The following is a 13,946-nucleotide window of genomic DNA, read 5'->3' on the forward strand; positions in this document are numbered from 1 at the left end:
TGGTATCTCTCCCAGGTTACTCCCTCCTCCGGTATGATAGACCTGAGCCTCGTTCTGGAGGTGGGGTTGCTATCTTTATAAAAACTCTCTTCCTCACTCGCCCTGCACTGCCCTCTCTCCACCTCACCCCCAGGAATACCTTTGGCTACGGCTTCCCCTTCGCTCCCACCTTTTGTTCATATGCGTGTTGTACCGTCCACCAAACAGTGATGACTCCATCTACATCTCGCTGTCTGATAATATGGACCAACTTCTATCTACCCATCCCAACTCTCTCTTCCTCATATGTGGTGATTTCAACTGTCACCATGCCAGTTGGCTGGGGGTGGGTACCTCTCTCACCAGCCATGGCTCTTCAGCAAAGGACTTCTGTGACTCACTGGGACTGACACAATCTGTCAATTTCCCAACCCGGATCTCAGTCAACGGAGAATCTTCTCTTCTGGACTTGGTTATGACTAACTTCCCTGAAAATGTCTGCTGCTCTTCTTCTGCTCCAATCGGCTCTTCTGATCATGTGCTTGTTAAAGTGGACATCTCTCTGACCATTTTCAGAGAGCCTCCTCAGCGTCGACGAGTCTGGCATTTCACTCAGGCCAACTGGCACGGTCTTCAAGCAGCCATCAATCATCTGGACTGGTCTCCCATCTCCACTGCCTCTGACATCAACTCATCCTGGGAATTCTTCCAAAGTAAATTGCTCTCTCTCATGCACAGTTTTTATCCCTCCTCGTCTTCAGTTGCCATACCCTTCCTCCCGTCCATGGTACACGGAATCTTGTGGTGAGGCTATTGCCCAGAAACAACTTGCTTTCGTCTCCTGGAAAGCAAATCCAACGGAAGGAAATCTCATTTCCTTTCACAAAGCCCGAAACAAGTGTGTGTCCACCCTCAGGAGAGCCAGGAAACAATATCTCTCCGTCCTCAGGACCGAACTCTCTTATCTGTCTCCTCTTCCAAATCCTGGTGGCGTCTGGTAAAATCTGTTTCTGGTGTTTGTTCCCCCTCCATCCCCTCCCTCACCTTAAATGGCCACACGGCTGACTCCGCACGTGAAAAAGCCGAATGCCTCAACTCTGTGTTTGCCTCTAAATCTTGTGTCCCAAACCCATCCCTCTCTGTACCCACCGTACCCAGTCGTACCCAGCTGCTCCTGGACTCTGTGTCCTTTCCTCCTGACAAGGTGGAAAAGTGTCTGTCAACCCTCGACTCTGATTCTGCAACTGGACCTGACGGCATCAGCCCACGGGTCCTAAAATCATGTTCTTCTGCTCTTTCACTCCCTCTCTCTGTTCTCTTCACCCTCTCTTTTGCTCAAGGTCATCTTCCATCTGCTTGGAAATCTGCCAACATCACCGCTTTGCACAAAAAAGGTGCAAAAACAGATCCCAGCAACGACAGACCAATCAGCCTTCTCCCAATTATCAGCAAGGTCATGGAATCCATCATTGCTTCAGATATGAAATCTTTCCTCTTCTCCAATGGCTTGATCTCTGATCATCAATTTGGTTTCAGACCTGGACACACCACTCTGACATGCTGCTCTGCTTTCTCAACAATGGATGGAGGTCCTCAATGCCAAACAGGAAATTAGAGCAGTCTCCCTTGACATATCACGTGCCTTCGATACAGTCTGGCACCCTGCTCTGCTCACCAAACTCTCCTCTTTTGGTATCCATGGAAATCTCCATGCATGGCTGGCGGACTTCCTCTCTAGTCGTAGTCAACGTGTGGCCCTGAATGGGTTTCTCTCATCTCCTCTTCCTGTTCAGGCTGGAGTTCCCCAAGGCAGTGTTCTGGGCCCTGTGCTTTTTCTGGTCTTCATCAATGATCTCTCTGACTCTCTTGAAAATCCTCTCTATCTCTTTGCTGACGACTCCACTCTCTGTCGCTCCATTCTTCATCCCTCAGATCGGCAGTCTGCAGCCTCCTCACTCTCTGCAGACCTTGACAAAATCACAGACTGGGCAAACAAGTGGAACATGTCTTTCAATCCTGACAAATCTCACACTCTTACGATGTCTCTCTGAAAAGACCGACTGGACAACCCTCCCATCCACTTTCTGAATAATCCTCTCCAAGAAGTTCTGTCACTCAAGCTTTTGGGTCTCACTATCTGCCATGATCTTTCCTGGAAAAACCACATTTCAAATCTGGCCTCCAAAGCCAGTCGCCGACTGGGCATCCTCCGTCGTGCGAAGTCCTTCCTTGGCACACCTGAACTCCTCACCACATACAAGGCTTTCATCTGCAGCTCAATGGAATACTGCTCTCCCCTCTGGGCTGGTGCTCCTGCCTCACACCTAGCTCGCCTTCGCGCTGTTGAAACCAAAGCATTCAGAATCATTGGAATCTCCCGCGATGAAGCTAACTCCAAGGGCCTCTCACTCACTCACCGCAGGCAGGTTGGTGGTCTTTCCGTCTTCTACCGACTCCTCTCTGGCCTTGCCCCCCCCCCCAGCTCTCTCTGGGCTCTGTCCCGCAAATATTCCTACAGGTCGCACAATATCTGCCTGCAACCCTCTTTTGGTTAAACTGCCAAAATCAAGACTCTCTGCTCACCTTCACTCCTTCATTCCTCTTTTCTCCCACCTCTGGAACAAACTCCCTCACTCTCTTCAATCCCACTCCACCCTCCAAGTCTTTAAAACAGCTGTTCACCACCATCTCTTATCTTCCCCCATCCAAAACCTTGATCTTTTCTACCCCCGCTAATTTCACCCCAATTCCCCTTTTTGAAATACCAACTTCTGTCCTGGAAGTCCTTGGTGTCCTTGTGCTTTATACTTCTCCCTCCCCCCCCCCCCCCCCCACTTCCCATGCCTCCTCCCCCCGGGCCCTCTCCCTTCCACACATCTCCCTGCTCTCGGATGTTGTGTTTGTGTGCTTCCCCTTTTCTCCCCATCTTGTCTTCCGCTCCCTCTTTTTGTGTATTTTGTTTGTCTGGTCGATTTGTTTGTGAAGTAAATGTTAGCTCTTTCACGAGCCTCGATTCAGTATACAAAAAAAAAAAAAAAGGGAATACAAGAGAATAGTTTTGTTTGGTCCTAAGATGTCTGAGGAGTTCAGCATGAACATCGGTTTGAGGCAGGGAAGCACTCTCATCCCACTCATCTTTCGCATAGTAATGGAGCTGGTGAGCAGGAAGGTGAACATGAGGGGTAGAATTGGGAGGGTGTTGCACATGGACGATCTGGCTGTTGCGGTGGAGAATGGGTGGGAGATGCAGGAAGTATTGGGGGAGTGGAAGAATGCATTTGAGAAATATGGGCTGAAGATGAGTGTGGACAAGATTGAGGTGATGTGGAGAAGGCAGCAGAGAAAATAAATGAATATCAGGAAGACAGCAACATGAGACAGAGAGACAACAACAAAGGCTGCAGCTTTGTGAGAACTACATGAGGAGGATTGCGGGAGTGGAGAGGGTGGATAGAAGGAGGATGGATGAACAGAGGGGGGAGATTGATGTGTGGATGAGCTAGACAGGGAGATTGAGGAAATGCCGGCTGAGATGGGCTGGAAACTTGGTGCGGATGGGGGAAGAGAGAATACCAAAGAGAGGGGATAGGTTGAAGGAGCAAGGTTGGAGGAAAAAGAGGTTGACCACGGTTCAGATGGGAGGATTGTGTGAAGTGGGATATCAGTAAGGTGGTCGTGGTTAGAGAATGGAGAGAGTTGGTAGAGGTCAGAGGGTCGTGGAGGAGTATCCTGGTCGAGGCAGAGCAGGACCGTGGTCCCATTGCACCTCACACCTTATAAAGGGTAGCAGAGGAGGCTAAGATCCATATTTAAGCTATGTCCTAGCCCGACAGATCTCCAAGTTCATCAAATTCCAGTTTTCAATCTTTCTATGGTTTCTGCTTCTACTTCCTTTTTCTGCAACAAAACCGGTATTTTCAGCAGTACCAAATGCATTATCTACAGTGAACAGCTACCGTTGAACTAATGTCGGTTAGAAACTTGTTTCAGTCACATGTAGACTTGAATAAATACAAGATTCCTACCAGCAGGCATTGTTATCGTTGGTCTTGTTGTGGTGTACCATGCAGCAGCTGTATTTTCAAACAGGCAAACAAACAAAATTATTAATTATTATCAACGAAGTTACTAAAGAATGGTTCATTGTTTTTCCAAGAAAGTTCATCCAATATGTAAACACATGCAACTCGTTTGTTATGACACGCCTTTGTGTTGTGTGTTGGGGTTATTTCACTGATGTTCTCACAATTTCAGATGGAGCACGAGTATATATGTGCATGGCGACAATATTCTGTACGCTTTCACGCAGATTAAATAAAATGCCCTTAATTTAAAAAAATGAACTGAATGAAAAGACACCTATGGTTTTATGTTGGAGCGAATGGACTTCAGGACCTGGAAAAACCTGATTTTCACATAATATCATGCACTAGATTTGCGATGGTTGAGTAAACAAGACAAAAATGGCACAATTTCGAAATAAAATGTTACATTCTCACTATGGCAAATTTTATTTCATTGTCTTCAAATAAAAATATGCATTGATGATTAGGATTGTAATTAAATGGAATGTTAGATTGTTCCAGCCCTTGTTTGATTAAGAGAGTGAGGGAGTTTGTTCCAGAGGCAGGAGAAAAGAGGAATGAAAGAGTGAAGGTGAATAGAGAGTCTTTATTTTGGCAGTTTAACCATAAGAGAGTTGCAGGCGGTTCTTGTGCGACCTGAAGGAAGATTTGAGGGACAGAGCACCTACAGAGCTGGGGGAGATGGGCCGGAGAGGAGTCGGTAGAAGACAGAAACACCACCAACCTGCCTGCAGTGAGTGAGTGAAAGGCCCTCGGAGTTAGCTTCATCGTAGGAGATTCCAATGATTCTAAAAGCTTTGGTTTCAACAGCGTGAAGCCGGGCTAGGTGTGAGGCAGGAGCGCCAGTTCAGAGGGGAGAACAGTATTCCATTGAGCTGTGGATGAAAGCCGTGTATGTGGTGAGGAGCTCAGGTGTTCCAAGGAAGGACTGCGTACGACGGAGGATGCCCAGTCGGCGACTAGCTTTGGAGGCCAGCTTGGAAATGCGGTTTTCTCAAGAAAGATTATGGCAGATAGTGAGACCCAAAAGCTTGATTGACAGAACTTCTTGGAGAGGATTGTTCAGAAAGTATATGGGAGGGTTTTCCAGTCGGTCTTTTCGGAGAGACATAGTAAGAGTGAGATTTGTCAGGATTGAAAGACATGTTCTACTTCTTTGACCAGTCTGTGATTTTGTCGGCAGAGAGTGAGGAGGCTACAGACTGCCAATCTGAGGGATGAGGTATGGAGCGGCAGAGAATGGAGTCATTGGCAAAGAGATAGAGAGGATTTTCCAGAGAGTCGGAGAGATCCTTGATGAAGACCAGAAAAAGCACAGGACCCAGAACACTGCCTTGGGGAACTCCAGCCTGAACAGGAAGGGGAGATGAGTGAGAGAAATCCATTCAGGGCTACACGTTGACGACGACCACAGAGGAAGTCTGCCAGCCATGCGTGGAGATTTCCATGGATACCATAGGAGGAGAGTTTGGAGAGCAGAGCTGGGTGCCAGACCGTATCAAAGGCATGTGATATGTCAAGGTAGACAGCTCTGATTTCCTGTTTGGCATTGAGGACCTCCATCCATTGTTGAGACAGCAGAAGATGCATGTCCAGAGTAGAATGACCTGGTGTGAATCCAAATTGATGATCCGAGATCAAACCTTTGGAGAAGAGGAAGGATTTGATGTCAGAAGCGATGATTGATTCCATGACCTTGCTGATTATTGGGAGCAGGCTGATTGGTCTGTGGTTGCATGGATCTGTTTTTGCACATTTTTTGTGTAAAGCGGTAATGATGGCTGATTTCCAAGGAGCTGGCAGAAGATCTTGAGCAAAAGAGAGGGTGAAGAGAACAGAGAAAGGATGAGATAGAGCGGCAGAGCAGGATTTTAGGACCCGTGGGCTGATGCCATCTGGTCCAGTTGCAAAGAGTCGAGGTTTGACAAAAACTTCTCCACCTTGTCAGGAGAGAAGGACACAAAGTCCAGGAGCAGCTGGGTTCGACTGGGAAAGGTGGATACAGAGAGAGATGGGTTCGGGACACAATAATTTGAGGCAAACACAGAGTTGAGGCATTTGGCTTTTTCATGTGCGGGGTCAGCTGTTTGAGGTAAGGGATGGGATGGAAGGGGAACAAACACCAGAAACAGATTTGACCAGATGCCACCAGGATTTGGAGGAGGGAGACAGGTTTGAGAGTTCAGTCTTGCGAGTCGAGAGATATTGTTTCCTGGCTCTCCTGAGGGTAGACACACAATTGTTCCGAGCTTTGTGAAAGGAACTGAGATTACCTTCAGTTGGATTAGCCTTCCATGAGGTGAAGGGAAGTTGCTTCATGGCAACTGCCTCACCACAAGCTTCAGTGTACCATAGACGGGAGGAAGGGTATGACAGCTGAAGACGAGATGGGATAAATCTGTGCATGAGAGAGAGCAGTTTACTTTCGAAGAATTCCCAGGAACAGTTGATGTCAGAGGCAGTAGAGATGGGAAACCAGTCCAGATGATTGATGGTTGCTTGAAGACCATGCCAGTCAGCCTGAGTGAAATGCCAGACTCGTCAGCGCTGAGGAAGCTCTCTGAGAATGGCCAGAGAGATGTCCACTTTAACAAGGAAATGATTAGAAGAACCGATTGGAGCAGAATAAGCACAGCAGACATTTGCAGGGAAGTTCGTCATAACCAAGTCTCGAAGAGAAGTGTTACGACTGTTACGTGCTCCTCCCAAAACCCCGGTCACGGTGTACCTCCGAGCCCCGAGAGGAGTCACGGCAGAAAGATGTGTTATTCTGTATGTCAAAGATCAATGGTGAAGCCACACCAATTGTTACCAACAAACAAATATTGTATTAAGATCACACAAGAATAACTGTACAACAACAATAGTAATCAATTGTACAACCAATATATATTTCCTATGATGGTACCATCAGGTTGGTACAATATAACTCACTGTGCTCCAAGTGAGCGAAAAGAAGAACATTCCCAATGTCTCTATTCCCGGCTTCAAGCCAAAGTTGCTTCCGGTTTCACGCCAAAGTCGATCCGCTCCAGCGATCGTCAGAACGATGTCCAATCGAGACCAGAATCCCTTTCGGATGACAGTCACAGTCCCGCTGCCAAAGCTGCGCAAAGGCGCCCTCAAGGCGACCGGGAAATCACACCCTCGGGTATGGATGTTCCACGGCTCACAGTCGGCGAACCGCAAATTAACCTTCAAAATCCATGTTACACACACACACACCAGATAAACGTCTGAATGCGGTGACAATGATTAAAGCGAGGCGAAAAACCTTGCGATGTGCAAAGCGCGTGAGTCAAAATGGCCGACGGCCCATTCTCTTGGCGTAACGGCACTCCAATGATTCTCTTCGGAATCGACCGCAAAACCTGACACACAGGCTGATCTGTCACAGCGATAACAACTCTGTCGCAGGAATCCCTTTCCCGGGAAACCCAAAGTTCACTTGTGACTCTCGGTCGGCAATGTTCGCTCCAGACCTCAAAGAAACTAGGCTTCTTCTCCGACTCACTCGCTCCACCTTTTCTTCCTCCTCTTCCTCCTCGTCGTCGTCCGGTTCCGGTTTCTTTTAAAACATTAACTTTTTTACCTTTTGAAGATAGTAAGCTCTATTTCCCTTAAACGACAACAATAATAGTACATGGAATCAAAAATGTTTACAGTGGATGAAAACCACAACAACGGAAGTGACGAATCCGTAACAAGAAGATACTCCATTGACTGAGATCTGGGTCGGGAAATTGACAGATTGTGTCAGTCCCAGTGAGTCACAGAAGTCCTTTGCTGAGGAGCCATGGCTGGTGAGAGAGGTAACCACTAACCACACCCAGATAGCTGGCATGATGACAGTTGAAGTCACCACATATGAGGAAGAGAGAGTTGGGATGAGTGGATAGAAGTTGGTCCATGTTGTCAGCCAGCGAAATGTAAATGAGGTCATCACTATTTGGAGGATGGTACAAAACACATGTGAACAAAAGGTGGGAGCGGAGAGGAAGCCGTAGCCAGAGGTACTCCTGGGGGTAGGGTGGAGAGAGGGCTGTGCAAGGAGAGCGAGGAAGAGAGATTTTCATAAAGATAGCAACCCCACCACCAGGATGAGGCTCAGGTCTATCATACCGGAGTAGGGAGTAACGAGGAAGAGATATTAAGGAATCAGAGACATCTTGAAGGAGGAAAGTTTCTGTTAAGCAGATTTCATCTGGTTTGTCAGAAGCAACCTGTATTGAGAGATCAATCAGGTTTGAGGAAAGGCCCCGGATGTTTGAGGTCCATGCCGTTAAGGAAGAGGGAGGGGGAGCATCGGGTGCAGGACAGGGGAGGAGGGGGGTAGGGTAAGATGAAGGGTGAGAGGCGGAGGTCGGGAGAGCTGTTGATATGGTGTCAGACATTGCAGAAGAGTTAGGAGAAAGGGAAGGATGAGGAGGGCAAAAGGTTTGATGGTGATGGGATGAGGTACAGTGAGGAGTAGTTTTAGGGGGGCAGAGCAAATTAGAAGGTTGGAGGAGGTGGAGGTATGAGATGGAAGGGAGACAAAGCGAGGAGGAGGCAGCCTTGCAGAGGAGGGGCAAGGGGGGAGAATTGGAAAAAGATGGTTGGGTGGGAGTTTTGAAGGGGAGGGGAGAGAGGGGAGATTTGAAGGGGAGGGACAAGGGGTGAGATTTGGAAGGGAGGGGCGAGGGGGGAGAATTGAAAGGGAGGGGTGAGGGGGGAGTTTATGAGGGGAGGTGTGAGGGGGAGTTTAGAAAGTGGATGATTCATGAAAAACGAACATTTATTTCAAACTGGGTTTATTGTGATTTTCAAGTCAGAGATCTGTTTAAAAATTATAGAGGAGGGGTGGAGAGAAGGTGAGTTTAGAGAATGTATGGAGGAGGAACTGTCATAGATTGAATTTTTTTTGAAGTGGAATGAATTGAAGAGGAAATTGTAAAAAGCCTTTTAAGTAGGAAGAAAAACAACATGTTGTAATAAACCACTGAATAAAATACTGCAGGGGAAAGTTTAAACATATTTAAATAATATTTAAACAAAACCGTGAAAACCAATCTGGGAAAAGTCCCTAAGTGAGGACGTGGATTTGAGAAAGAAGGAGAAAGGGTTGAGTGTGTATGGAGGAAACTAGAGTTGGAAAGGCTGGAGAAATAGTAGATAAAGGGGGTGGGGAGCAAGGCGAGACAAGGGGGCGGGGCACAAGGAGAGACGAGGAGACGAGAGAACAAGCACGTGTCAGCGAGGAGAGAAAGAATTAATAATGTAATTTTTTTTGTGTGTTTAAAACGTTTGGCAAAGATGTTCGTGGGAGGTAGGGGAGAAAACAAAATCAAAGAAACAAGCAAATACAGCGAAGGAAAGAACTCATATTCACAATATACCGAAGGGGGAAGGGAGACTAATTACACAAAAGTTTGCAATAATTACAAAAATGATTACAACAAAGAAAACAGGACACTAAAGCACGGTGTTATGCGCGCTACTTGTAAGCAAGGAGAAAGCGGCCAACGCGGTAATTTGTAAGAGTCTTTATTTCAAGAGCTCACTGTAACACTGAGCTGTTCAGGGCTGCGCGCCCCGTGTATATCGTGAGGCCACGCCTCTCTCCCTGGCGTGGCCCACCCCCACTTGGTGTGCGGGGTGATGTCACCACGTCAGTGCCTTCGTGTCCGCCACACGCGCCCCCCCAGAATCCCCGCGCACCTGAAGGGTCAGTTTGCGGGACAAACGGATGACCCGGCCGAAGCGCCCCCTGGCGACTGGCGGCGTCTGGGATGCAGGGATGCCATCTGGGATGCCTCCGGCTGCAGGACCGGGGGGCGGTGTGGCGGCGGGGCTGGGCGGTGCCGGGGGTCTGCCCGCAGGGGGGCGGCCCCGACGCGGGGGTCGGGCCACCGGCGGTGGATGGTCCACGTCGAGGTGGGCCGGCTTGAGGCGGTCCACAGAAACGCGGTCAGGAGTACCGCCGATGTCCAGGGTGAAGTGCTTCACCCCGGTCTCCAGCACGTGGAAAGGCCCGTCGTACGGGGGCCGCAGTGGTGTCCGGTGGGCATCGTGGCGGACGAAGACGTACTCTGCCGTGCGAAGCTCCGGGGCGACGTGCGTCGGTGGGTGCCCGTGGCGTGCCTTTGGCACCGGGGCAAACCTCTGGGCGGTCTCCTGCAGAGCGGAGCGCTGCTGTGCATGGTGCCGTGGAGTCGGGGAGGAACTCGCCCGGCACCCGCAGCGGTTGCCCGAAGACCAACTCCGCCGCGGATGCGCGCAGGTCCTCCTTGGGCGCCGTCCGGAGGCCCAGCAGGACCCAGGGGAGCCTGTCGACCCAGCCGCCGTCGCGGAGGGTGGCCCGGAGCGCGGCATTCAATGAGCAGTGAAATCGCTCACACAGGCCGTTAGCCTGGGGGTGGTAGGCCGTGGTTCGGTGCAGCCGGACCCCGAGCCCCCGTGCGACCGCCCCCCAGAGCTCCGAGGTGAACTGGGGGCCGCGGTCGGACGAGATGTCTGAGGGGACACCGAACCGGGCGACCCAGGTGGCGATGAATGCCTGCGCGACGTCCGCCGCCGGGTGGTGCGGTCCACCATGGTGAGGACGTGGGTGAAACCCCGCGAGGGGGGCAGAGGTCCCACCAGGTCCACGTGGACGTGGTCAAACCGGCGTTCCGGCACCGTAAACGGGGCCAATGGGGCCTGGGTGTGCCGGTGCACCTTGGCGCGCTGGCACGCGAGGCACGTCCTGGCCCAGCCGTGGACGGCCTTCCGGAGGCCATGCCAGACGAATTTGTCGGCGATCAACCTCTGCGAGGCCCTCGTGCCCGGGTGGGACAGGCCGTGGATGGCGTCAAACACCTGGCGCTGCCAGCCCGCAGGCACGATGGGGCGAGGCCGCCCGAGGGAGACGTCGCACAAGAGGGTCGTGCCCGCGCCGTCGAATGGCACCTCGGTGACGCGGAGGCCCGTGACGGCGGTCCGCAAGGCCTGGACGTCGGGGTCAGCGGCCTGGTCCGCTGCCATCCGGGCATAGTCAATGCAGAGGTGGACTGCATGGGCGACGGCCCGGGAAAGGCAATCCGCCACCGGGTTGTCCTTCCCCGCGACGTGCCGGATGTCCGTCGTGTACTCGGACACGGCCGAGAGGTGACGCTGCTGCCGGGCCGACCACGGCTCGGTGACCTTGCCCATCGCGAAGACCAGCGGCTTGTGGTCGATGAAGGCCGTGAACGCACGGCCCTCGAGCAGATGGCGGAAGTGCCTGACCGCCAAGTGAAGCCCGAGCAACTCGCGGTCGAAGGTACGAAGCTGCTGGCTAAAGAACGCCAGCGGTTGCCAAGCTCCACGCACCCATTGCTCGTGCACCGCGCCCACCGCCTAGTCCGAGGCGTCGGTGGTGAGGGCGATCGGTGCATCGGGCGCCGGGTGCGCGAGCGTGGTGGCATTAGCCAAGGCGAGCTTCGCGCCCGTGAACGCCGCGTCCATCTGCTTGGTCCAGGTAACGTCGCCTTTGCCCGGCTTACCTCGGAGAGCTTCGTGCAGGGGGCGCAGGAGCTGGGCGATACGAGGCAGGAACCGATGGTAAAAGTTTACCATGCCCAGGAACTCCTGCAGCCCCATGATCGTGCGGGGGCGCGGAAACCCCTTCACCACCTCCACCTTGGCCGGCAGGGGGGCGGCTCCGTGCCTGGTGACGCGGTGCCCCAGAAAATCGAGTTCGGCGACGCCGAACTGGCACTTTGCGGGGTTCACAATCAGGCCATGCTGGCCCAGGCGTTCGAAGAGCGTGCGGAGGTGGTGTAGGTGCTCTTCGCGGGACGCGCTGGCGACGAGGATATCGTCCAGGTAGACGTATACAAAATCCAAGTCGCGCAGGACGCTGTCCATCAGCCGCTGGAACGCCTGAGCCGCATTCTTCAGACCGAAGGGCATCCGCAGGAATTCGAAGAGTCCGAACGGCGTGATGACCGCCGTCTTCGGGACGTCCTCCGGCCTGACGGGGACCTGATGGTAGCCGCGTATGAGGTCCACCATCGAGAAGAAGGACATGCCCGCCAAACGGGTGGAAAAGTCCTGAATGTGGGGGACGTGGTAGCGGTCGGGGGTGGTGGCGTCATTGAGACGGCGATAGTCCCCACACGGTCGCCATCCCCCGCCGGGCTTCGGCACGATGTGCAGCGGCGACGCCCAAGCACTCTCCGAGCGCCGAACGATGCCGAGTCGCTCCAGGGTAGCGAACTCTGCTTTTGCTACCGCCAGCTTCGTTGGCTCGAGGCGGCGTGCCCGGGCGTAGACCGGTGGCCCGACGGTGGGGATGTGATGGGCCACCCCGTGCTTGACAGCCCCCACCGAGAAGGTGGGCCGCATGAGGGCCGGGAAGCCGGCGAGGAGGCGGGTGAATTCGTCCGCTGCCGGAAGCGTACAGATCAACGTGGCCGGAACCGAACCGTTCGGCAAGCCGCTTGGCAAGCCGCTTGGTGAGCCGCTCAGTGGGCTGCTCGACGAGCTGGGCAGCGCACAAGCGAGCGAGCTGAACGTCTCGGCCTAGACAAGACGTCTGGGCTTTACGTCGACCAGGAGCCCGTTTGCGCACAGGAAGTCCGCACCAAGCAATGCCATGGGCACGTCGGCGGTGACGAACGACCATCAGAAAACCTGCCCTCCGAACCGCAGAGAGAGGCAGCGTTTTCCGTACATACGGATGGGCGTCCCGTTCGCGGCAAGCAGCGCGGGGGCCCCGCCCACGGCGTGCTTGTCCGTCGTACCGGCAGGAACGACACTCACCTGCGCTCCTGTGTCGCACAGGTAATGGTGCCCGGATAAGGTGTCCATGATGAACAGCAGGCTGTTCGAACAGCCGGCGCTCATTGCCACTATCGAGCGCCGGCCCGGGCGTTTCCCGACCTGTCGAAGGAGCATGGCGGATGACACTGTCGAGCCTCGTGGCCGAACTTGGCGTGGAACCAGCACCAGGTGGTGGAGCTGGAGGAGCGTGGCTGGCTCCGCCAGGCTGGTGGAGCCGGCGGTTTTCCCCGCGGTGGCGGTTTTCGCCGTGGCGGTGGGCGGGGCGTGGCGGCGGCCACGAGGTACGTATCAGCATGCTGTGTATGCTGTGTAAGCTGATGCTGTGAATCAGCATCAGCCTCGGGATCCACGAGGTGGGCAGCAGCATCAGCCTCGAGATCCGCGACGGCCGCACCGACTCTCGCCCGCGTGTCCGAAGCCGCGAAGTACCTGTCCGCCTCGGCGGCCAATGCTCGGGGTTCCGTTAGCACGGTCCCGGCCAATGCGAGGCGTACCTGTGCTGGAAGTTGGCGACGGAAAAGCGCCCGGAATAGAGAACCAGGGGCTTCGTCGCCTAACAGCGACAGCATATGGTCCATTCGGACCGACGGGCGCGTGTCGCCGAGCTCGGGGAGATCCAGGAGGCAGTCGGTCCGTGCGTCCTCCGTGAGGCCGAACGTGGCTAGGAGCAGCCGCTTGAGTGCCTCGTACTTGTGGCCGTCCGGTGGGTGGCGAAGGACGGACACAACTTGAGCGGCCGTGCCGGGCCCGAGGGAGGCGACGACGTGGCAGTAGCGCGTGTCGTCGCCGGTGAGGCGCCGAAGCTGAAACTGGGCTTCGGCTTGGACGAACCAAACTTCAGCCTGGGCCTCCCAAAATTCGGGAAGTTTAACCGACATCGCGTTGTTGGCCATGGCAATGGCGTCGTGTTTGGAAGGATCGCTACGGCAGATCCAACGTCGAGGTCACCAATAAAGCACGGTGTTACGCGCGCTACTTGTAAGCAAGGAGGAAGCGGACAACGCGGTAATTTGTAAGAGTCTTTATTTCAAGAGCTCACTGTAACACTGAGCTGCTCAGGGCTGCGCGCCCCGTGTATATCGTGAGGCCACGCCT

Source organism: Myxine glutinosa, chromosome 6 (genome assembly GCF_964187855.1).
Source record: "Myxine glutinosa chromosome 6, kmMyxGlut1.1, whole genome shotgun sequence".
Taxonomy (NCBI): domain Eukaryota; kingdom Metazoa; phylum Chordata; class Myxini; order Myxiniformes; family Myxinidae; genus Myxine; species Myxine glutinosa.